We start from the raw sequence: 26,892 nt of genomic DNA, 5'->3' as shown, positions 1-26,892 counted from the left end.
AAGACCAGCACCCCACTTCTTTTACAACCCAAATCTCAATCATTAAACCAACATCCCATGATAACAGCAACATGAATAAAATCATTGCACTCTCCTGGACATTTCCATGGATTTCTCTGGTGATAGATATGGGAGGGCTGGAGTGTGACTGAGGCATGCCAGTGTGCTGCTGTAAAGCAAGCCCTGAGCTTGCACTAGCTATGCACTCCTTGTACCCGTCTCTGTACCCCTAAAACCTTCATCCTAAGAGAAGAAGTGTGACATTCTTGATAGGAAGGAGCTAGATGTTTTTCCATTACCTTTGACTCAGGGTAAACCTCTATACTCTCAGTAATCTTGCCATCAGTTTCTTGAAATAAAAATTGCAAAGGCGCAGCAAATATCTGGCTGGAGGGGTAGTCACACTCATCTCAGCCTCTGCAAATATCTTTTTAATTCTTCAAGGGCACGTGTGCCATATATTTGTTATAATAATTCTTGAGAAAACTGCAAGTGCTACTGCTCCTCTCCCACAGGCACTCTGTGCATGACTAAGCTGTACTTTCTCTCTTGATTAGAGGCACCAGAATTACGCCCGTACGGCAGTAGCTGGCCAGCTGTCCCCTTGCTATAGTATCCTCACAGTCTTCAAAACATGATGTGACACAGTATGCAACGATATCCCTGTCCCTGTGAGCTGCTGGATACAGAGCTGTGGAAAGCTGCTGCATACAGCCACACACTCCGTGCTGTACAGGAYGCTACGAAATGCAGCGCTCTCGGGGGAGCCTGCACACAGGCTGCTCTCGCATCCTACCTGCTTGCACTAGGCAGCAACATCCAACTGCCCAAAAATCACATTGGCTCAAACTGAGGATCATCACCTCAGAATYGGAAAGAGCCTGAGAAAACCAGTTCATGGTACCCCCAGAGAAACAGCACCAGGTTTGAAACAAAATAATGGAGATGAAAATCCTACTCTACTCATCCTGCTGATCTTTGGGCTTCAAATATGGATCCAAGAAAGGAAAAGCAAATAGTATTTGTTAGCGTGAATGCTTCCAGGTTTGGTAAACCAACATTTTTTTCCCATGTGGAAGCCAAAAGATTTCTGGAACTATCCCATATTCCTCTGAAAAACCCTTTGTGCTATTCCTTCACATTTAAAGAGCTGCAGAGTTATTTTTTCTTAAATTTTGGCAATTACCACCTATGTCTATGAAAAGGATAAAACCACATTTGTCCTACCAACATCTTTTAAAAACACAAAGTCAATGAGACGGTAACACAATCAAACCATTGAGAACAAGTGTCCTTCATTTACAAAACACTGAAAAAACTTCAGATTTAAATGGGCGAAGAATGAATCAATCAACAAATCATTCACAAGCTCCTCAACATTTGCATGCTTAGGATAAATGGATTCTTGACATAAGTCAACTTGTGATACACACAAAGAAGTACAGCATAGCTTTTTTTAAAGCAATTCTTTTCAGTATAAAATGCCTTTTTTTTTCTCCACTGTTGAGCATTGTGGTTTTTGTCAGATTGTGAAATGGAAAACATGCCTGAAGTTCTCGCACGCAGACAGCAGACGTGGTTGTGATTATCACTTAATGAAAAGAGAAATCATACGGACCACGCTTCAAAACAGCAACTGTTATGTTTTAAACAATTTACACAAAGCAGCAGATCAGACTTTGCTGACATGCTCAAGAGAAGTTTGGGTCAGTGCCTCAGCTATAAACATGTCCATTTCTCAGGGACTAGCATGCTATCAAAATATAGTCGATTGAGTTGCACCATAATAGCTCTTCAGTCTAAGGAGGGAAAAAGCTTTTTATTTTTTAACTGATGACCTTTTAACTATATTTTGAATCTGGCAACAGTCTAACTTCTAATAACTAGGCACCATTCCTTACTTGCTCAGGTTTCTCCCTGTAAAACTGGCTGGAGACCTGATTTTTCTTTTTTTTTTTTAATAACCTTTGTTGATATTCCAGCTTGTACTGCATCTCTGCAGGTAGCTATCATCCTCATTGCCTGTAACTTCCACTTGTGAGAACATCTGCATGAGGATTTCTCCATGCAAAGACCAAGCCAGGGTTCAAAAGCTACACAAATCATGCTGTCCCCCACGTAAAAATGCTGAGTATAAGAATATATTTGTGACTCCTGCTAATGAAAAAGAAATCTTAGAAAACACAGAAGAGGAACACCCAAGGTGTCCTATGCAGCATGCCATGCACWGATTCAGATATAAAAATACTCAGTCAAAGGGCCAACAGCTAACGTTTTTCAGCCTATAGTATCTYATAAAAGGGCTTATTTCTGTTGGTGGTATCCACAGCAAGAAACTATTTGTCCTAAAACACAGAAAATTCTAAATGTTTAAACTGTGAGACTGAGGTGTATTTCAGGATGAATACTCCTGCATGTGTGAATACATATGTGCATGTGTGTAATTTTCTTCTTATAATATCTTTTTTCTCAGTGTTGGCATTACACAAATAAAAACATGTAATAATCCTTCTGCATCGAAAAGTGGTAGTTATAAAAAATCCAAGCAGTTTGTTTTCCTTTGCATTAAGCACTATGCCAGTTACAATCCTGCTTCTGTTTTTCTTTGCTTTTCTTCTGCAGGAAGATTTTCTTAAGCATAATTATGGCCTAATTTATTTTTGTGTACCCCATCTCCACCCTCTGTTCAAACATGGCCTTAAAACCCACTTCTTTCACGTAACCTTCCCTACTAACCTCTTCAGCAATAGCAACTGAGTGTTTTGGTTTCTCCTTCTGTTGGATGCTCTGCCAAATCAAATTAGGCCTGGATTTTATTATCCTTTCTCATGCAAGTTTTGCTACAGAAGCCACCAAGATTGACAACTCACATCAGTGAAGGCTGTTGCACTGTGCTACCAGACTGCAATCTGGATGGAAATAACTCAATTTTCTACCTGTTTTCTGAGCTGTCAAAAAGTATTCCCATCTGCTTAAAATATAGGAAAGTATATGGGGACAATCATTCCTCACAGCCACATGCGTTATTAATACATGACCATGCAACCAACCACAAAGGAGGTGGGGAAGCAAAGAAAATACAGTTTATCATTTGAATCCACTGCTGATGAAATTAATGGGGATTTGTCTTTAACTTATGTGGGAGATGAATTAGGCCATGATGATGGAAACTTAACACATTTTTCCATGCCAAAATGCAATGAGAAACTTTAAAAGGTCTATAAAGGAACTTCCATCATCTGTCCTGGAGACCATATGCAGATGGGATAGATGCTAGCCAGGCTGCAGACAGCTCAGATACCACCGATGGGTACAACATATGGACTGTATTCAAGCAGAGCAAAAAAGAAATATGATGAGCTCCWCCCTTTATTAGTGTTACTATTTATACTGGACTTGAAGAATGTCATGCACTCAACTGAAAGCCAGAAGACTGAGGTTCCTGCAGATAACATCGAGAGCRTCCTGTACTGCCCTGAGGCCAGACCAGCTGGGTTGAAGTCCCCTTTGAAAGCAGTCCTGCAGAGAAGAGGGACTGTCCCTAGAGACAAGGAAGACTCAGGGCAGAGGAACACATGAGACCGGGCAGAACTGGTGTGAGCAGAGGGTGCTGCAGTGCCACAGGCAAGCAGGGCTGCTGCCYTTCCTTGGCTTAGGCAGATGGCACCAGGAGAAGGGCTGAGTTGGGTGCCCACAATAGTCAGGGCAGCAACASCAGGACTTACAGCACCTTCCCCAAACTCAAGGCCATGCTCTCAACTTCAATAAACGTTGACCCACTGCACCATGTTTTATTCATTCATGCTCCTGGATGGATCCAGCTACATTTTGCTCACAAGAAAAATCCCAGAGACCAGTTACCACGTCCTAATTACACGAGTCTCTCTCAATATTTTGGTAAGACTGCAAACGGGCAAGCTGACAGAGAGGACACTCAAACATTTCCAAAGTGCCGTATCCCTCATCTGGTACAAACAACTGAGTGAGTGCCCCAAGGAGGCTGGGGCTGCATGTTATTACAACACTCAGACCCAGTCAGGCAACAACAGCAAATGGAGAAAATTCCCCCTCCTTGTGCCCGTTTCAGCCTCTTCCAAGCCGTGTTTACCTTGTGGAGCCTGTCCACTAACTCAGACACCAGCTGCAAGTGCTTCTACTGCAGTACAGAGTCTTTTTTGTCTGGAAGCAACATGTGGTATCAATTTATCATCCTCAACAACGCAACAAGGAATCCACTCGCTTTAAAAATAAAATGAGAGTTGTGTAACTTAACTCTTAAGAGTCCCTGCCTTAAAAAAAAAAAAAAAAAAAAAAAAGCCTAAAGATTAGATTAGCAAGATGAGGTGCAGCTGGTGGCTGATGAGTCCAAGTTACACACTGGTCTGTTTTTCTTTCAGTGTTCTGTAGTGAGTGGTGAACTTGCTATTTCAGATATGGGCTCCTAAACAGTAACGTTAGGGCTACAAATCAAAAGCAGTAGTTTAACAAGTGGGATATTAGGACACGGTGGAAGAAAAACAAACACTGTCTGCAGACCCATAAATGCCGTTAATGCTCACTTGGGAGAATTACACTTTATTTTATATCRTATTAACATATATGATGTTTTAACTTCACCATATGAAGCTGTCTGGTAGCCACATAGTAGAAAAAAGCATGAGATCTAATACCACTGAAAAGAAGCCATGAAAATAACTCCAGCTTATCAGCCTCTAGCTGACCAGAGGGAGAACAGCTTCTCCATGGCTCTGCTTGCTCACTTGAATTTCAGTTTGGAGCTTATGTCAAAAATTTTGTTACACAAATCTTGATTGGGATGAACACCCCTAGTCAGAGCTTCCATCAAAAATTGTTTCTTTAAAAAAAGCAAAATAAAACTACTTTTGCATTCAGTTGTTGATGAAACTGGAGTCTGTGAATAAGTCAACACATTTTGCCCACCTGTCCAGACCAGTGTCTGCGCATTCTCATGGCATAAAACTTGCTTCAACTACCAGTTTTAACAGAATCACAGAATCACAGAATAGGCTGAGTTGGAAGGCACCCATCAGAACCATCAAGTCCAATGCCCAGCCCCAAAAGTCACACCATGTGCCTGAGAGCATTGTTCAAACAGTTCTTGAACTCAGAAAAGTGATGCTGTGACCACTTCCCCGGGGAGCCCAACCAACCTCTGGATGAAGAATCTTTTCCTGATGTCAAACCTAACCTTCCACTGGCACAGCATCATACTGTTCTCTGGGCTTTGTCACTGRTCACCACAGAGAAGAGATCAGTACTTGGGATCAGCAAAGGAGATCAGTTCCTCCTGTAACCCTCATCAGAATGAGGTGTCCCCTCAGTCTTCTCTTCTGCAGGCTGAACAGACCAAATGACCTCAGCTGCTCCTCACACGGCTTCTTCTCAAGGCCAGCGGCCCTCCTCTGGACTCCAACAGCTCAACATCTTTTTCATACCGTGGTGCCCAAAACTGCACATAGGACTAAAGGTGACACTGCACCAGTGCAGAGCAGCCRGGACAATCACATTTTACATTTCACATGTTTTATATTTAGTTTGCTTTAAAGTCCCCAAGGAGATTCAGTTGCAACTAAACAAGACAACAGATGCAGTGGCTTCAAGCTTATAAATAATTAAAAGTTTCCAATTGTGTGCATGTAGGCAGGAATTCCTAGTGAAAGGGATTTGCAAGCCTAGGCAAGTTGACCTTTAGGAAGTACCAATCTATTGGTTCTGTACTGTCCCTTTTTGCCTAGCTCCAYAAGGCTGCAATGCTACTCTTCTCAAAGAACTTTGAAATCCCAAATCAAAAGAGGTCTCAGAATTTATTCCTCTTTCCCATGAGTTTTTGCAAACCAGAAAAATGTATATAATTTAATAAAGTAGTGAAAGTGCTCTGTAGATATAGAAAAAGCAAGAACTAAAMCATAGAGTTCTCTCACAATATTGATCCAGACATGTTGTCCTGATGCACCTCTTTTTCTATATTAAAGCAAATAGTAATGTGTTCCTGATTCTTATATTTTCCCTAAATTATGGAAGCAGCAGGAACAAAAGAAGCATTAAGAAAATTACACACAGAAAGAGAAATCTTTTCTGACACCCMAAGTGGTTTTGACACTTGATGTTTGGTGTCTGCATGTTTCCAAGGCAGCTCCCAAAAACCCCACCAGATGTTCAGCAGAAGCAGGCAGCAAGAGCAAGAGCACACCAGGGTCACACAAGGCTATACCACTTCACACCCAGTTGTCAAAGCCCACCATCCTCACACTCCTGGATAGGTAGGACATGGGCTCAGCCCTTCTGAAGTAAAAGGGAAAAAAAAGTATCCCACAAATTTAAGAAAATCATTTCAGTGTCTGAAAGGTGGCTCTGTGGTTTCCCCTCCTCATCCTCTCTTCAAAGGAGTTTTCTGACCTTGGTGGCAGGGAAACACCCCTGTCCCCCACCCCAGCACAGCACAGCCTTGAGGGATTTAAGCTCCTCGGGAGAACAGTAAGTCCAGCAAAGGTTTATCCTCTGCAATGTGCTGGCTCGGATAGGAGAGCAGTACACGGATCTGCCTCTGTCCCGCACATGGGGYACTGCACCGTGCCAAATTCCAACAGGAGAAGGTGATTAGTGCAGGGAAAACAAACCCTTCCCGACACGCACGCCACGCTCCCACAGCTGCGCCGGCCTCGAGGGCAGGCAGAGAGCGACCTGCCCGCCAACAGGGTTTATGCCTCTTCTTTGAAAAAGAAACTATCTCAAAACATGGAGCTATGGGAATTGAGTCACCACTTGGAAGTTTGTCCTAAAACAAACAAAAAAACAAACTAAGAAAAATAAAAAAAACTAATTCTAGCTAAAATAACCACTGCCTCACGCTTTGCAAACATGATATTGCAAATCGCTACGCTGACGTAAATAAARCTTAGCTGAAAATATACACTGCCTGGAAATTGCCTCAGAGCACCACGCTTCCAGTTAGCAGAAAAATCTACAGTTATTTTACAGTCAGACATGATCTGACCACATGAGGACTCTAATAAATAACATTTGTTTCACTGTGAGTAAAGCATGCCAGTTGTCATTTACACGGGTTGTTGGRAGACAGGAAACAGAGAGCGAGGAAAATGCTGATACTTTAACTAATGCAGCTGCGGAGCAGGAACAAGGKCAGGCTCTCCAGCAACCCCTCCCAGTGTCAGAAGCCAGGTACCTCAGCACCCTTAGCCATAGGAAGTCCCCTAAAAATCAAGTGTTAACCTCTGCATGCTATGGCAATACTTTTTTCCACATGAGAATAGAATTTGGGAATCAGGAGGCAGACACTGTCGTTGAGAAGTTGCTAGGGCACCTTGTTAAGAAGSACCTTTTGCACTCAGTCCCACCCACTTCGTATCGAGGCTGCCCAAAACTCAAGAACACAACTGATTTAAATAAAAGGATTTAACTTAATTAGGAGGAAGAATTTACTTTGAGGCATTGCTCCTGTAAGGTGAAATCGCAAGGCACTTCTATCACAGGCTTGACTGGGACATGAACAGAATCAGTAAGAAAATGGGGGATTTTGCCCTGTACTGAACTTAAACCCCAGGAGTTGCATACAAAAAAGCTGCAATGGACACATGTGKCCGGGTCTTTGCAGAGCCAGATCAAAAGCTGTAATTTCTGTTCAGGAGTGGTATCACCAGCAGATAACATCTTTCTTTTTTTCCTATTGTTTCTCAGTTGCAAGCCCCAATACTTAAAGCATTTCCACTGTAGGAACTTCGGAAATAACGCCATGCTTTATTTGTGGAGCTCCTTCAGCACTGCATCGCTGCATTTCTCCTTCACACCACCGAGCCCCAAGAGAAGTGCAGGCACACAAAACTAATCAACCTGAACACTGTACAAAACAGTAACTCCCACAAAAAGAGCTTCTCCTGTCAGCACAGCCCTAATCCACCAGCTGCTGAAACTACTGGAAGAGTCCTCCCAAACCCCAGTGGCCACCCAGCTAGACCTCAATGCAATTTTACTGCAAGGCAGACTTTCACCGTGAAGGCTCTGGGTTTGTATTGCTAGAAAGAAGAACTAGGAAAAAAAAAAAGGCTCTGTTTTTCGTTTCTTAGATGCAAAGATCCCAGAACAACTCTCACGCAGCATTGTGGAAGCCAGAGTGCTCAATTCTATTTTTGCTCATTCTCAGCATATGGCTGTTACTATACATTGACTATTTAGAAACACGTATGGGCGTTCTTTCATGCCTTTATAAATAAATGTGAGTGATGCTACTGCTTATAATAATTCACTAAAAATAGTAGCTTCCCATGGAAGATCACAAAAGCTTCTCACTGCTGAATCACCTAGTATAAATCTTTATTTTTTGAAATCTTTCACAGTCATGTGTTGGTTTTTTTTTAACTCTTCCTAAGCCTATGAGATCCAACCAAGCCAGCAGGGGCAGGGAAAGAGTAAATTCTGTGTGCATGGAGACAGCATTTCAGGGCTGCTGGAACCCAAGCTCAAGGCTGCCCTGCACATGGCTCTGCGAAGTGCTCACTCTGAAATGATAGATTGTTAAACACCCAGCCTGTATTAATTGGAAGTGTTGAGCTGCACACACTAAACTGTGAATCTGGTGACACTTACAGCAAACATGTGACTGAAGAGAGGAACAGATCTGATAYGCTGTCACCTGACCGAGTTCGATCAGGCCAGCGCAAGCCCTTCAAAAGCCAGCACAGGCACCCAAGACCTTCTTTGCAGGAAAGCCTGCTTCCAAACCAGCCCCAGCATCTGTGCTRTGTAGACTAATCTGAAACAGGACCCCTCTCCTGTGCTATTTTAAGCACATAATTACTTTATTATTGAACCAAAAGATACTATCTGATTTTTTTTTTTTAAAAAAGCAACAGCATTTTAAAACATGATGCACTTCAGTTAACAGCTGAGGTGSCAAAGGGAATGGTCCTGCCCCACAGACCTGAGCTCTGGGGGAAGCTGGGGATGCACCCAGCTTCAGTGGGTCCGAYCTGCTGACTTTTACAGGCAAAAACCCCTTGGGAGCCTCACAAAGGGGAGCTGGTGCGGGAACATGCAACTGTGACTGCAGGTATTCACTGAGTTACTGCAGCACTGGGGTGGACAGGGTGTGAATTAGGAAGTGAGGGATAAGCGAACAGAACAACTTGAAAAACAGGTATCTCCTCCTTCTCAATTCTGGACTGGATGGCTACCAATAAATACCTGAGCACTCTTCAAAACGTAATGGCAGCTGTAAAAYATTAATGCCTTTTGAAAGTATAAAGTGATCAGTTTTCCTTTTGATGTACTCCGATGTGCATTCTGCTTTTGTCCTGAGAATAACACCTAGATCCCCCCAGCCTCTTGGCTACAGATTCCTACACTTTCCCTCTGTATTGGGGAACATACTTAAAATACAGCACAAAGGAGTATATCTGAAGAATCATACAGACTTGCTTTCTGTATACACAAACAAAGCTCATGCCGTGCCAGATAATGTGTGGACAAAAATATCTATCTCCACACCATTTTTACTAGAACAGCAGCAAGCTGTATTTACTTCAGAAGTCTCACCCCAGCCCATTCTTTGATCTGACTTCCACTGGTGCATTGCATCAGGGCATTCAATCCCAAAACCAGGTCTGCCCAGAAACTCACTGCCAAGGCACATGGCTGTAGTTTCCATGCTGTGATACCCTGGATGTAAYCTCCAAGTTGACAGCATTTGACTATTTTTTTCCTCCTTATGGAAAAAGCTTTTCTGCACACTTAAAATCTGGACAGCTCCATGTCAGACCCTGATGTCAGGGCTAGTGACACCAGGCACCCTTGGCAGTCATGGGGAGAAATGAGCCCTTCCAACAAGCCCACCAGCCTGTCTTCCTGTTCTCGCCTGAGGGTGCCTGACCTCTGTGCTGGGGGAGGTGGATCTCACCCTCTGGTAGAAGGGTTTTTGGGATGGTCCTCCCGGTGCCTCCCAGGGCATGGCAGCTTCAGGGAGCTCATCCGCACTCAACCCAAACTCTACCTCTCTGCATTCATCCCAGCCTCACCTAGCCCCACTCACAAACTATTTTAGTTTTCATTGAACCTCACCTCACTCAGACAACTTGTATGTTACTGGTTCTACTGGATTTTTTAAAATTTATTTTCTGTTTACTGCAGGGGCAAAATACACCCGAGGAGCTGACAAAAAGGAATATGACACCTATTACAATGCCAATGAATCAGCCCTTTGCTACAGCAAGCAGGACATTCCTGTTTCACACGTAACTGGCAGCAGCACCATCCCAGAAACTTCATAATCCAGGTAAATGCACAAGTATGAATGTCATCTATTTTTTTCCCTTTTTTAAAGCTGCTTACCTAATTTGAGGAAATACGACCACTGTCATCAATASAGTCACAATCACAAGTGCTGAATGTTGAGCCTAAAGCTAGACTACRTCCAAATACTTCGGCACCTGATGCTTTGTTCATGCCCCACCCCGACACCAGCRCTGGAATAGCAGAATGATGAGTAGAGAAACCTTTTCATGTTCTGTATTTGAACCTGCACACATGAGTAATCCCTCCTGAGGCCAGCACTCAGGCCATGATGGGGTCCTTGTGTTGCTCCATACATGCCTTTTTCAGAGACAGCTGTGGAGCCACAGAGCAATGGGTTTTAGGACCTTGACTGTGTCAACAGCAAGAGTTGTCACAGGTACCATGACAAGAATTATCTACCCTGTAGTATGCAGTCTGGTTGAGCTCCAAATGAGGGAAGGACTGCACCAGTAGAGGACACTTGCATCTCAAACTTTGCAGCTTCAACAGGCAAAGAACCACTAACTCAATAAAGATGCTACAGAAAATAAAATMGAGAGATTTGTTTTGGTTTCATTTGCTGGCACAAACTAGCCTTACCTTCCCTGCCCTTCAGGATAGACAAGWTGCCTTGMRGCAACTTCACAGACGCCATCCTATGCTCTGGAAAATTTTAAGTTTTGACTTGCTGAATCAAAACCTATGCATTCTGGCATTGCACTAGCTGTATAGACTCTGAGATGGCCCTACAATTCCTCCAGATACATTCTCTCTCAGATGACTTTCTGCTTCTTGGAGAAACTACCCCAAATTCCACATGGGTTGGGTGGACACAGGCCATATCCTGTTTTGAGGGGAAAACTGTTGACTTGTGGAACTACATTGCTTAAAGTAAGCCCTTTTTCAACACTTACAYGTTCAAGACATGGGGCAATTTTTAAATGGCAATGCCAAGAATGATGATGCCTTTGTGCATCATCKTTTTCTTATGACACTGTTCACAGCATTCATAGCTCAAGAATGCAAGGCCTCCTAAATAGGCCAGGTATCATTTTTCTAACAAAAGTATGCAAGAAACAAGCACCTTCAAGGTGCTGTTGAAGAGATGAGGGCAAAAAGAACAAGCATTGGCAAAGACTTACCAAGATATTTTCCCTCCTCTGGAAAGGGAAAGGACCCACTACTACAAGTACCCTGAGATGTACATACATTAAAACAGGTCTGCTAACACTTTTGCAATATGAGATGATATGCAAAATATAAAATGGGTTTTGTGACTTTTATTTTCTTCTTCTCCTTCCCCCACAAGCGACTGAAGTTTAGAGGAGATGAGATATCTAGAAAAAAAATAAATGAACTCGGCTTCTTTCTGGTTAAGGTTAGAAAAGGGGGAATGAAAAAAATAATGAGATGGAAGAATCCACACTTGTCCCCAGTTTGATTTTTTTCAGAGCTAGTAGAAACTAATTCAGTTTACAAGGACCTGCTCATGTGCCTGTTGCAAAGTAAAATTCTCACCTGCAAAGGTTGGTTTGTTTTTTTTTTTTGCATCTAGATGCATGTGAACCACCTTGTGTGCTTGAACAGGAATGCCCTTAATGTGTAGGGTTGATGTGCACCAGCCTTTGACAAACTTTGCCGTGTTGACAAGGATAAACAGGAAGAGATATACAGAAATTTCCAATTTTGTTCACAGGCAAGTTTCAAAGCTTGCAAAATTTAATTAAAACCTTCTAGTAGTTTTGTTACAGGCTCTTTTTGAGGTGAAAATACATCATATTAATTATTTTCAGTAGAAATGGGTTTTTGGTGACATCCAATCACAGCTGTAACACCAGCAGCCCTTCCACGAGAGAGTGACAGCTGAGTCACTAATGCTAAAACAGGGATGAGACAAGGAAAATGAAAAAGAAACTAGGCTACTTCCCCTGAGGAGCTAAATACAGTATTTAATGGCATCTTTTTATAAGGTTAACAAATCAAATGCTTCAGCTGTGAATTGTGGCCATCATCACAACTACAACAGGATGACCCTGAACAGCCTATCTCCATCTAGGTTTTTTCCTCCTGTGACACATAAATAAGGAGGAAGAGGCTGGGAGGCAGCCTGGCCTTTCACCATACTCTGGGTCTTCAAGAAGACAGGTTGTGATAGCCACACAAGGATTCGGCAGGAACGCTGTCAACACGGGGGGAAGGCGGCAGGAGGGAGCAGCTGGGCACTTGTCTTTTCCTGCATCTGCAGCAGCTGCCATCTTCCTCAGCTGTTGCCCCCCTGGCACTCTGCCTGCACGAGCTGGAGCAGGCAGCACTTGGGTTCCTCTTGTTTGACTCACATTGAAGAGTTGGGTCTCCTCCCCGCCCCACTGCCCTTAAATGAGCGTGTCAAAAGCAATTAAAGTCAGGATGGCAAGAAACCTTGAAGCTATATGTACAGAGGAGCATCTTCTTTCCAACACTGCAGAAGTGTTGGGCACTTTGGACTCCGTGTCACAAGTTACATTTCAGTAAGTCACATTTTAGTGAAGTATTTGAGAAATATGTGCATACACTAGAAAATATCTGTCCAGCAGAAGAGTAAGGACTGAAGACGATTGTCCAGGAAATCCACTGCAGCTACTGGATAATGCCTCCTGTATTAGGAGACCTTATATGTAGTCACAAGATATTAGGGCATAACAGGGTAAAATTTTTGCTTATTTTCACAAGGTCATGTTTGTCAGCAATAGCCTGGCTCGAGACTGCAACCAGGGGAGCTGCTTTGAGCCTTCAGGCCCCAACAAATGGTTCCCACTGAAAGAGCCAACAATGTAATCACAAATGCAACATGATCACGGGGTGGTTCGGAATGCTGCCTCCTCATCTGATAGCCAAGCACGGGAGTGCACAAGACACTGGCAYGCAGGCAACTGGGCCACCTGGGCAGATAATTCCTGGGCAAGATCACGTGCACTTGGACTAGCCTTCCTCCTTGAGATCACTGCCAGGGAGTGCGTGTTGGACACTGCTGGCACTGCATTTATACATTCCTTTTAGGGAGACACTTTCTCTGAGTCCTAGAGTTTAGCCAAAACCAGCCATACTTGCCAAACAAGCAAAATTTCTATTTATTTAATACCATGCATGTCTTCAGCATACTCCCTGTTGAGCTGGCTTAAAGCATCCCATCCACGCCTTATCACAAACTCTGGCCATGTTTTTATGACTACTTTAAGCATAATTCGAGCTTAATGCCAAATAGCAAGTAAGTCACTGTTCATGCAAAATGTCTGGCTGACCTCAGTAGGACTTTTCACATGAGAAAAAGTTTACAGGATTAGGACCAAAGCCTGGAAGCAGGGTCATCTCTTCCCTCTGCCCACACACCCTCTCCCTTGGCTCCAACATCCAGTACATGCTGTCCTCTTCATTACTGTAACACAGTCCTTAAGGCTTTAGACCTGAATGAAGAAAACGAGCAAGCTCTGTGATTCAGGGTATTTAAAAGAGGGGAAAAAAGGGCAACTGTTAGGCAGAATCTGCTAGGAGGCGAAGGAAACCACAGAGTGCCAAGAGACAAGAGTCCATAGTCTTCAAATTTCAAAGGCTTTCAGGATAGATGACCTCAAGATACTTTCACAAGCTAGTCTGAACGAGTCAGTTTGGTAGTCGGCTGTTTTTTTTCCTCCTCTTTTTTTTTTTCCACCTAGATAACTTTGGGTTTTCTCACTTGGTGAACAACAAAATAACTTTAATAACTTCAAATAACTTTACTCCCCCGTGGCACTTACATGTCAATTAGCTCTGGATTGCTGCTGTATACTGGGACAGCGTACATGCTTGGGAAAGTGTCCCTGGGAATTGTAATGCCATAAAACGCCTCGGTGCTTCAACCCTACCCCATCATTCTGCTACATCAGCCAGTGAACACAGAGTGCTTTCTTCTGCTGTGCCCCTCTCTGTCCCCAACTCTCTCCACGGAATTAGGACACCGCTGGAATTCAGCACAATGCTATTTGCAGCCACGCATGTTTGAAATAAAAAAAAGAAGTCCAGGATTGTATCTCAGGCTGCCTGAGATTCAGCCCCCTTCTGCTGCCCAAAACCACAAAGTTTGCATGTTTAGATAACAACCATAGCAAAATGAAGACAAAAACTGTAAGCAGTCTCTTTAAATGCAGACAGGGCAGAGAGTGACTGCCAAGATGCACTGGCACTAACTGCATGGAGCCTTATGAACATTTTACTTGTTTCACTCCCAGGTTTCCACCCTGAGTCCCAAGTGCATGGAAGTCATCTGGGGGACGCAAGCAGGCATGGMAAAGCCTTGCATCTGCAACTCCCCTCCCGCTGGGGAAGGGGCCAGCTGGCAGAGCCAGAAGAGGGCACAACATTTGGCGACTCCACACAAACTACAAGGCCAGTACAGGGGAGTAAGGCCAGGCCTGTCTGCTCAGTCCCAGGCATCAAACAAAAGAGGACCAGGTCAGTGTGACACCRGGTGTGTTGCAGAGGTCCTGGCAAACCTGGGATCTTGCCTCACAGAGGAGCAGCGCCAATGGGAAGGAGGTAACATCACCAGAGTTAAAATCCTGCAAGTATCAACAGTCACCACATGCTCATCAAGGAGAGCACCCACCCTTTTCTTGAACACACACTGCCAGTAAGAAGTATTATCAACACCAGATCTGGAACACCCCAACAGTATATTTTGCTAGGAGACCAAGGGAAAAAAAAAAATCTGTAACTCTAGCCTTGATGGCAACCAGTCCCTGTGACCTGCTGATTGTAATCTGCTACATCCTGAATCCCCCAGTTCATGTTGATCCTTACTAGAGAGAGAAGAAACCTGCTACATCACCTTCCTACTGCTGACAATAGAATTCTGTTTGTTATTGAAGAACTCCTGGACCCCCATGAGTCAAATGACAATGAGCTCTGCTCTTCTGGTAGAGTATTTTTAAATTTGGGAAGTACCCAGAGAAAAGCTGGGGGATAAGTCCCACCATCAGCCAAGTTTTCAGGGGTGCCACTGAGAAAAAGAAATAAACTGTCTGGGCAAAGTCATGGTGTCATGCCATTATCCTGTGAGATGGATTTTTGGACATTGGTACCCATGCTGCAGGAAAGGTTTCCAGCCCAGAGCCCAAGCACTGCAATATAGGCACTCAACGGGCTAAATCACATCAGTCCTCCACATTTGCAGTCGTTTATTGAAATGGTCTTCTTCAGGAAGAGGGAACATTCCAAGCACCTTACAGGACATGATCCATGTTTCTCCATGACTATCCCAGCACATAAGGGTAAAGTCAAAAGCCTGGAACAGATGAACAGACGTCAGCAGCTCCCAGAGGCCTGACAAGCGCTGGAAAGGAGAGCTTTCCAGCACCAAGAAAAGGCTGGGAGTATCACCTTCCCCTGGGTACATAGCAACAGTTGCTAGTTTTGGCAGGCAGCGAGATGCAGTGCAAGACGTGAGGGTGACATCATTTGATTATCACCTCGCTTCCCTTGGATTCAATTGGATTCCAATAAGAAATTATTTTTAGAATCGCTACAGACAAAAGCCTTGAAAACTAATTTATTACAGATTTGGGTAGAGGAGGCTGGGGACTATATTAATAGCAGACAAAGCCTTAACAAGGCCCAAATATTTGGAATCCAATACCACAGCAGGAATAGTGTGTACATATTAGCAGTGAAGGTAATTAACCTTCTGAAAAGCACACTTGAAGGCAGGGTGGATTCTCCATTGCCTTAAGTTTTYGCATTTAAAGCTAGACCTAGATAGGATGAAGCTTAAACTGGATTTGTGATCTGTTGTTCAATGATTTGATGGGAGCTCTGATGCTTTTATTCAGAAGTCCTGCCCTTAAAACCTAAAAGCTTGCCTGTTGCCTGTACTTGGTTAGTTCGGTCCCGCTTTGCTGATATAGGCATTTGCAGTTTCAAAGAAAGTTAAGAATTACTAAGAGGATATAATGACATATGATGTTAATACTCCAGAGAAAACAGTACAGGGGGAAAAAAAAATAAATAAAAGCTCTCCAAAAGGTTATGCCTGAGGTTTGTTACTTTTGCTCTGGACACAAGAAATGAATAACATCATGTCTCGTTATTCCATGACACTGAGAGCTTGAAAGTAATTGATCTTGCCTCCAATTTCAAGTTAGCCACGGTGTTTGTTTAGGAGAAGAGGCTCACATGACAGGCTGGAGCTTCTGAAGGAGACCTTTCCCTGAAGTGGTAGCAGCTCTCTGGAAATAAATAACTACAGGGATTCCCAGGCAGTTGTGAAATTGTCAGCACCAGTCCACTGCTTGGTGGCACGCAGCACTTCTTTGTTATGTTTATACAACTGCAGGTATTAGTATTTACAGCAAGTGGCTTCTTTTTACATCCCTCACTYTGARTATTTGATATCCTATATGAATTTTAATGGACTGTTGTACTGTCTTCTGATTTTCAGTTTGTCATTTAGTATGCTTGTACAGTGACAGAGTAATGAACTACTGAGTGATGTGAGGAACCGTGTGACATGCCACAACAACTCGTTTTATGAAATAGCGAGGCAGAGCTTTCTCTACTTTTATAGCAAGGACAATCTCTGCTCTGCCCCAAATGACAGTGAGAAAAAGTGTTTTGAGCAAGAAAGAAGGGAAAATGAAAAGCAGAAGAGAAACGAAACTGCACAGTCAGGTTTTCATTCTGTTGGAGTCCTTGTAATCAAACCCAGGAAGGCTACCCAGTGAGGGGCCCTGGGCCATCACATCATCCCCACTGCAAAACTTCTGACTGACGTAAGCAATTGACTTGTCTGCTAATTTGATTTCTACAATTCACTGCATCGGGACGTGACTGATAAGAGCTGACTAGCAATTTCCACAGATAGGGATTTTGCAGAGCCTTGMTCGCTGTACGGTGCGGCCAACTCCACCCATTTCTGCACATGCCACTGTCGCCCACAAATCTGAGGCAGACACGCACGGCTCTATCAGCAGGACCATATGCGTCTGCAGAGATAGCAAAAGCCACAGACTGCCATCATTTAGCCAAATAAACAACTTCACATACAAGAAATGACATGTGGCAGGAGAGATCCAGGAAAGGACAACCGTGTCCTTAATTCAGACACTGTTGCTTGAAGTAAGAGCACAGAGGCAAGAGGCAACCCAATAGCCACAGATTCCTCTGCAGCACAGATTTCTGTGTGGGAGAAGTCAAAGTCAAGAGGGACAAACCATACCCAAAGCAGAGGATATGGACTTCTTCAAAACTGATGCATCTAAATTGAGGATTTTTCTATGTGTGAAAGGTCTTCAATAAATATTGGGTGAGAATGGGAAAATGGACAGTAAAATCAGAGCAGCAAGTAACAGGAGTAWTGTTAAAATATTTGGCAGGGTAATGTGGACAATAAATGATGAACCATCTGGCCCATAGAGATTTATGAGAGACTCTCTGCCAGTGAGGCCAAACAACTCTTTTTTCTGGAGTGGAACAGGAGAGGAAGTACAAGGGGAATGACTGAGGCTCCTGTTTACTGAAAAAGTAGTTTTTTTAAATCCTGAAAGAAGGCAGGAGAGACTCAAAAAGGAGATTGCAAAAGCTCAGGCTTCCTGGAGCTACATGCAGGTACCTGTGGCCATAACTGCCTGGGACAAAAGATGCAGCACTGCTGCTGGAGGGCTGGGAGGTGCCTGACCTTACCKGCCCATGTTTCATTGTACCCTCTTTCTCAAGGGCCAGAAGGGATTTACTGCTTCCCCTGGGGTATGCAGGGGTCACATAATCACAGAATCCTTAAGTCTGGAAAAGACCTAAGATCATCAAGTCCAACCATGAGCCTAAACCCAGTCCGTGTTCATCACTAAAGTATGTCCCTAAGTGCCACATCCACACATGTTTTTAACACTTCCAGGCGTGGTGATTCCACTGCTTTTCTGGGCAGCCTGACAAACTTTTCAGTGAAGAAAAAGTGTTAGTGTAAAACAGAGCATCAAGCTGCAACAGACACGCTCCTCAGCGTGGCTCTGTCCCTTCTCTCTCTCCAAAAATGCCCACTGAGGTTCTGTGACCACACAGATCTGAGGAGTGGCACTCACGGACCTCGAGTCCCATTGGCTGCTGGAGCCAGTGGCCCCATGAAATAGTTTCCTCAAATTGGTTTACTATTAACAGAAGGCAAGCAGTGCAATGTTTTCTAAAACTGTCTCAAAAGAGGATATTTGTCTCTCCTAGCTTGGTTCCATGCCAATACATGTTCCAGGAGCTGCTGAGAAGCTGAGATTCCTGCAAACTTACAGGCAGGTGTCGGATCTTGGTGAGTCGCTCTCAAACAACTGCCCCTACCTTCTCTCTGGAGAGTTTTTTTAACTCTTCGCAGATCCTTTGATCTGTTCCTCCTTAACACTGGCAAAAGAYCCTGAAGCTGAGGAGGTAGGATCTTCCCAGTTAATAATTCCAGCATTGTATCTTAATCCCTCCTGAGGCACCTTCCCAAAGTTATTTTACCAGCAGCCGCTGTCTCGTCTGCCTGGTCATTTTTACAACTACTTTGATACTAAACCAACTGCACACATCCCTGAAGTAACCATCCCAATACTGAAGCATACACYCACTCCATCCCCAGCTGGAGATGCACACCATGTTGGGGATAGAGGGCAAGGAAGAGAGGGACAAGCCTCACTGCCCACCTTTAGGCATCTGGGATGGCCAAGCTAGGCGTTGAAGCTCATGAGGCACCCTGATACCTCAGACTTCTCTCTRAGCCCTCAAGATCAAAAAATTTGGAGTCACCAAATGYTGTGCCCTCTTCTGGCTCTGCCAGCTGACCCCTTCCCCAGTGGGAGGGGAGTTGCAGATGCAAGGCTTTGCCATGCCTGCTTGCGTCCCCCAGATGACTTCCATGCACCTGGGACTCAGGGTGGAAACCGGGGAGTGAAACAAGTCAAACACTAATTCCATCCAGTTAGTGCCAGTGCATCTTGGCAGTCACTCCCTGCCCTGCTGCTCCTGTGAGGCACAGAGGCATCTGAAGCTGGCCCATGATTTTCTCCTCTTCTCTCTTCCTTCCTTCCAAKATATTTTTTCCTTGAGCTTCTCCCCTTTCAGTGCTAGGACTACAAGCTCTGTGCAAGCTGCTCTCATTTTTGCATACCCAGAGAAATAAACTAAATTATAATAATACCATATGAAAAAGCAGAAACTTATCTCAAGACCATGGTGTTTCTATAAAGGTGAATGGAGGCAAACACTTATGCCCCAAATGAGGGGAAGGCAGGCAGGYAGAAAGGTATGGAAGAAGGAATTAGTAGTAGCAACAACATGGTAATTCCTCTCTACCAGCAAAAAAAAAGGATTGCAGACTTTCTTCTTGCCCTTCTCAAATAAATGACTTGCAACAAACAATGTAAGTTTCTCTAACAATAAAACAAAGCCCTTAATATCTGTAATTTCAGCCTCAGAGAATAAACTATTTAATCCTTCATTTTTTTACATTTCCTTTACTTCTAAAAAAGATCACTAGCTCCTCACTCTGGTGCTTCCACAGCARTTTAGCAGGCATCAAATGACAAGATAAGAAACTGATAAATCTCAATCCAAAGGAGAAATCTGTCCACCCTGACTTAGAGGAGAAACCTTCCTGTTCAGCTCCCTCTTGAGAAAAGCTGGCATAAAAAAAAATACAGTGCTTTTCCTACCTTCCTCATTTAGGAAAAAAAMCACCATCTCCACCATGTGATACAGCCTCAAGACCACAGCTCTCTAGAAAGAAAGGTCAAGTGAAACAGTTGTTCCTAAAGAGTTTGTCTGACTGCAGAACAGGATTGCACCAAGCAACGAGCAGCAGGACGAGTGCCTTAAATCACACATCACACAGGCCTCTCAATCCCCCATGACACCAAAAGGACAGCAAAGGATGGGGAGATGGGAAGGAAATACAGGGATGCTGTCACAATTTTTAACCTTGACCAGACTTTAGCCTGACAGCTTCTGGAAAAAGCAAGAACGCCTGGCCACCAACAACAGCCAGGCACTGGATTGTGCAAACGAAAGCCCTCTATCTCCATTCCACCGAGATGGAGGAATGACCAGGCAGAAGAGAAGGCAGGAAGCAGTGATCAACTGGAAAACTACCATGAACAAAAAAACCCAAGCACTGCCACAAAAACATGAAAAGCCAGGAGAAAAAAATTCTATGAAAATACTGTAATAGGTTACCTTTATATGAATRACTCTTCATGCTCGCCTAGACTGAGTCACTCTGTGAACTGCCTCGCGGTCCATCTGGCTGCCAACTCCTGGCTAAACTYGAACATCCTGTGACTGAAATGAATGCATCAAAGGCTAAGGCACCGCAAGGTAACAAGGTTTTCTTTGTCCAGCACTTCCAGATGCACCAGCATTCCCCTTATGACAGCTCTCACATATCCTCTGGGTCCGTGTTTGGTATATTTCTGACTTTCAGGGGCTGTAAAGACAGGGTAGACTTGAACTGTGCCTCTCACCTTACTTTCATGGACCTCCTCAATCCATTCTCTTGMCATGTACCAGTGACAGTACAGTTCTGGATGTGAAACTGTTTAAAATTTCTCATTGCTCTGGACATAAAATTTTGCTACCACCTATGTAAACAATTTTCAAATACTGGAGGATGCAATTGCTGCAGATGAATGCAGGCACAGAAACCACTCTGGCATGATCTTATAGACAGCGAGCCTGCACTGCTGGATACTGCACTTCCACAATCTGCCTTTCAACCCACTTACAGTTGTAGTGGAAGGGGGATGGAAAAAAAAATTAAAAAATATTCCTTACATTCCCAGCTTTCCTCCCCAAATCAGGAACATACTCCTGTCTCTACCGTGGCAATATAAACTTAAATAATCTTTCCTACCCTCACTAAAACTATTTCAAAACTAGTAGCCAGGAACAAAACAAACGTCCCAGCTAATGCAATGTGTATTACTCAGTGATGATAAACACTATACACCCACCTAGACTTTTCACTTGATGTGGTTGGAAACTGCTATGTAAGGTGGAAAAAGTAAGGTAGGCTGCTTTATTTTAGGCATTTACTTAAGAGTTTAGACTTACTGAAGCAGTACATTTACTCTGGCTCCCTGTGCTGCTTGCAGCCAACTGTGTAAAGATATTTTGTGGCTATTTTTCTGTCGGTAAGAAAAGAGGTATCACCCCCCACCCTTCCATGTCGCCTACCACACTGCCAGGATGCAAGAAAGGAGTGCATTGGGAGGGGACCTTCTCTTTCTCGTCTGCCAGAGCAGAGCTCAGCAAGGTAAAGCTCTGTCTAGCCAACAAAGCTCTTTACCACGAATATCCTTATTAAACACAGCCTTATCAGAGACCAGTTTCTGCAGTCTGAAGCAGTCAGGAATTAACTCTGTCAATATAAAATTTCAAGCCAGGATTAGAGCCCAGACCCAAGGGGATGTGAGCAAGCGTTCAAGCCACAACAGTCACCTGACCGTGCTCAGACCGCGTCCTAGGGCTGCCCGTGGGGCTGAGGTTCAGGCTGTGCACCCACCACTCTGGTGGTACCCCAGCCCCACGAAGGGCTCACTCCCCAGGCTGCTGCAGCAGGAGAAGGGGGATGCTGAAACTTGTCTGTCTAGCGGGATGGAAGGGAAAGGCTGTGCCAGTGCTTCCGAAAGAGGACAGGCTGAGGGAAGACCCTCAGCATCAGCTGTGTGAAGAGGGCATGAAAAGCCAGCCTGGAAGGGGCAGACAGCAGCAGCACACAAGTGTAGCGCAGGACTGTCAGGATGGGAGGCTCCTGCAGCACTTCCCAAAAGGGTGCCACCATCCAGCAAGGTGCATGGCCAACATATAAACTCATTCAGAATGCTCCTTTGTCAGCCTCTGGCTCTAATCCCCACCCACAGGATCAGGCTATGCCTCCTGCCTTATCCACAAGACAAAGCTGTCTATCCCTGACACAGCCCTCGGGGCTGCTGCCTTCGCTCCAGGGTGAGCCTCCTGCCCCGGCACAGCTGCCTGCCCGGCCTGGAGAAGGGGTGAGCTCTGCCCCACAGCTMCATGAGTCAAGGCCTTAATGGTGACCTTGCTTCTCCTGCTACRTATTGAAAGCTGGCAATGCTATTGATGGAGACTCCATGAAACATGTTTGTGACACTAAGCTAATAAGGCAGCAGTGAGGCTATTGTGCCCTGTCATTAGCAATCCCAGTGAAAGAGCCTTCATGCTGCCCTTTCCTACAGCATACCTGTCCACCTCTCAGAAAGGCRCAAGCATATTTCAGTGCATGCTTGAACTACAGTAGTTTTAAAACTCTTTCCCTGAGCTTGTTTCAGAGCAGTTACTAAACAGTTAAGCTCATTATTGAGCACAATTACAAACATGGGGAAAATACTTCCATCGCTTTTGGCACCAAGTGCAAAAAGTTGCCTTTCTGCTTGACTAAAAGCCTGAAAAGCAAACAATGCACACAGTGTACATTGTTCAAGAAGGGAGTGCAAACAAGCCTAAAAGCAGATTAACTTTGAAGGTGCTGTGTGGGAGCAAAGTGGGCAGAACCTACTGTTCCCACCCCAGCACCCCAAACAGTGGGTGCAGTGCCCAGCACCAACTGGGATCCCAACCATGCATCTCCCTGTCAGCACTGGAAAAGCCAAAGTTGCACCTCAGAAAACTAGCAGTTATTAAAAGAAATTTAAAAAAAAAACAAAACAAAACCAAAAAACGAGGTACAGTCCTAKGAGCTTTAACAAGACACAGCCGTCACCCCCTAAAGAGAATGTACTCCTTAAGACTTATTCATCCTTTTCTAAACAAAATGAAGAAGCTTCCAGCGAGCTAAAASCTGTGGGCAGATTTTCAGTCACCAGAGGCAGTAGCACATGCCTTGATTCCTTCTCAAGTCAGCAGAGATCAGGTGCCTAACCCATCCACGCCTCTGAAATCCCCTCAGTAACAGCTTAATGCCACAAAAGGGAGAAGCAAATGAGTTTTATCTATAGGCTGCATCTCAAACAAAGAATACAAATTGCATGTGACAGGCGGCTGCACAAGTTTGACTGTATGTGTCTACATGCAAGTGGAAGAGCTAATGGAGAAGTATGCCAGCTACAGGAGAGCATATTGCTGCCAGTCATTTTTAATAAAAAATAAAATAAAATAAAGTAAAATAAAATAAAATAAAATAAAAAAATAAAAACATCTCAGAGATCCTGTAGGCCCCATTATGCAAGACCCATTTGATCTGAGGAACCTGAAGTTTGGAAGTAGGATGCACCACTGCCTGCCCATGGACCCCATGGGCCACATAGCTCAAAYATCAGGGCTGGCCTTGCCAGGCACAGTGCACCAACAAGACTTCCAACCTACTGTTCTTAGAGCTAGCCCCAGTCACCTCCAAACCTTCCTCCTTTTCTGTAAAGGCATTTACCTTCATGTCCCAATGCATCTGCAGCATGACACAACTCCACAGTTATAGATGTGACCTGCTGCCCACGCCTGCCCCTGGACTGTCCCCCTGGATTTTCTGGCGATGCTTAGGTGGTTGCATGAGTGGGTAACCAGTCCAACAGGAGAATATCCCTCATTTTCTCCTAGTGTACCATTTTCTACCTTAAGCAGCTCCTCTGGAGAGCTGCCYGCCTACACACAGCTTCACCACCACGATGTGAGTGCAGGCTCATGTTGGGCAGCACAGCTCTGAACAGGGCTCCCAGAGTCCTCTTGACTCTTTTTTATTCTTCTTCAYTCCTGTCTGTGCTCTACACTGTGCCTCAGTGAGCATGAGAGCACCCCTTGGGAAGCTACAGCTATGGCTTTGGATGAAATCAACCAAGCACAGCAAATCTGAGGATTCTTTTTGGAAGTTTTGGTTCATCTTTCTAAAGCAGAGAAAAGAGCACACAATTCAAAGTGTAGATCTAATCTTCCTATGCAGGATGCCTGGACTACAGCAGGGAGTCAAGTCAGGCACCTATGAAGTAAAGTTCACCTGGCCCTGCCAGCTTCCAAAAAGGTCTTCTGCTTTCACTTCATTGCGCTRCAACTGAGCCATCATCCCCCTCCACCTCACACTTTATCTTCTGCAAATCTCCCTAGGTGATAAATAGTGAAGTTTGTAAACACACAGGCATTTTGATGTGGGTTTTCAGTTCAAAAATATTCAAAGCAACGCAGCATTTGGCAATACTGGAGAAATCATATGCAGAAGGCTCCATTCTCACACTGAGCATCTGGGGAGAAACACRCAGCAAGGTGTTGGGTGTGCTAATGTGGAATCAGTTTTTAAAGGCCAGCACCTCCCCCAGTTAGCATTTGAAAGAGGCCACGGCTTTCAGAGGGACCCAAAACAGACTCCAGAATTTCAATTAGCTTCATACACTCACTTCCTTCAGGTCCTTCTAAAATCAAACCCATTGCTTACACCTATAATCATACGTAGGTTTTGAAACACCTTTCTCCTTTTGGTCTTTATTGGGGAAAATCTTTTATGTGGATGGTTAACTACAAACATACTTAAGTATTTCTTGAAGTAAACACAACTTAAGCTCATTTAGACTTAAGTAGGTGCTTGTCTGCTTTTCTGAAGGCAGATGAACTTAATTACATGACTACCTGTTCTTCTAAACAAGGGCCCTTCAGACATCTAGTATTACTTTTTGCAGGGTTTTTTTTTAATCAAGATGTTCACACCACACTACAGAGTTTGTAAACTCAATTATATTTATATCTTCACAATATTCTCAGACTTGGATATGTGAATATAGAATATACTTAACTTATTTGGAATACAATTATTTCCATCTGAAGAAAACCATTTACACATACCCAATTTTACTACAAATTCAAGCAGTATACGATTAGCACTAATTGTTGGATATGCCGTATTACTGTGTAATACACTGATCTTCTAAAACCTTGAATTGTAATGTTTAATAATCTGTCCCTAAACAGGAGGCTAAACTTGGCTTCTCCACATATTTTGTCTTACTTGTTGTATTTGATTTGTTAATTATCTTCCCAAAAGCTGCACTCAAAGGGAAATAAAATGTAAAGATCCACATTAAGATAGGCATATTTGGATTCATCTTGTTGGAAATCAGTAAAGCTAACTTTCACATTCTAAGTAATGCTTAGATGAAAGACAGGCACTAAGTACTTTCCAATGAGATGCATGGAAGTCCTTGACAGTGCCTTATGTAAGATTTAAAAAAAAAAAAAAAACCACACAAGCACAGTAGACATTGAATGACCACTCACATGCACATCTGTGTCTAACTTCTCATCTGAGGAACTTGTACCTTGAACTTGAACAAGCACACCACTTGTCCAGAGGGCTGTTGGGACAACCCAGGACAGGGTAAGGCAGGGACAGTGACTAAGGTCAGCTGGCTGGCTGTAACACACTCTGTTAAAATTGCAGCTGCACTGGAGCAGAGGTTTTATGCAGAAAAGGAAGCGGCTCTGCCCTTTTGCACATCTGCGACGCAATGCACTATTAAGCAAAATTAACTGATTATGTAGCAAACATGGCAAAATGAAGCTCTGACTCCTCTGACAGCACTATCTCCTTTTTAATGAGGCACAGAACAATCTGTTACCAGGGTTAGTGCTGCAGACAGTGTTCACAGTAATGGGTCCCAGTTCATCTATTTTTTTTATAGTCCAGTAGGTACCGCAGATGCCAGAGGTATCATACATTAACTGCTGAGCCTATAGGGGCACAACGTTTGGCCATGTCACTGGATATTAACAAACTTTTACAAAGGACCTCCAACAGTTTAATATGTTTAATGACATCTATTCCAGTCATCCCAATCATGTTCCACAGACCTCCAGCTTGCCTTACTAACACTCAGTCCACCTTACTAACACTGTTCACACCAGTATGGCTCATCCTCATCTGTTGCCAGGACTATCCTTGCTTCAAGTATGTTGTGCTGGCCRTGCCTAACTTACCAGGCTTTTGTAAGCCAAGGAGCAGCTGAAGAATAGGAGCTAGGAAACCCTACAGGCAACTGCAGAATCAGTTGAACTGTGCACAAAATAGGTCACTTCTGCATTATCAAATATATTTAGTGCAATTACAATCACCAGAGAAATTTTAAAAAYACTGTAAAGAACAGAGAAGGAGGGCAGGCCATCAACAGCAAGTGCAGAGTCCCGTTTCTCTGTGAGAGAATGCCATCCTCAGGTCACCCTCTCTGGTAAAAGAGCAGGCTTTAAATTGGACACGGTTTTTACCACAATTAAAGGCTGCAAGAGGACATATTTCAGTTTTTCAGTAGTTTGATGAACATGGGAAGAAAGAGCATGGAATAAAGCATTAAAAATCTGTAACAGCAGCCTCTGGAAAGGAATCAGATAGGAGCTGCTACCTGTGCAAGAAGCCAACTGCCTTTCCAAAAGCCTCCTCATCACTTGCATCTTCACAGAAGAACACGTTGCAGTGGGAAAGAGTGCACTTTGCAGGGCTTTTAGCCCATGAGATGGAGTAAAAAGTAGTTTTCAATTCCCAGTTCTTGAGAGGCCATGCATGTTTGAAAGACTGTCTCTGGAATTTTCTTCCCAGTGACATCAACACCAGCTCTTCTGCCTGGATATCCT

The 26,892-nt window shown here is 43.9% G+C and overlaps 1 protein-coding gene across 1 annotated transcript in view; it reads right to left on the bottom strand.

Annotated features, from left to right (window-relative positions):
- Nucleotides 1–26,892, bottom strand: part of FOXO3 (forkhead box O3) — an 89,282-nt gene that overhangs the window by 17,134 nt on the left and 45,256 nt on the right. The gene's annotated exons all lie outside the window — the stretch shown is intronic.

This window comes from Malurus melanocephalus, unplaced genomic scaffold (assembly GCF_030028575.1).
Source record: "Malurus melanocephalus ecotype Western Australia unplaced genomic scaffold, MMel_1.1 scaffold_23, whole genome shotgun sequence".
Lineage (NCBI taxonomy): Eukaryota > Metazoa > Chordata > Aves > Passeriformes > Maluridae > Malurus > Malurus melanocephalus.
The sequence above is the reverse complement of the archived record's forward strand: the minus strand, read 5'-3'. Positions and strand labels throughout refer to the sequence as shown.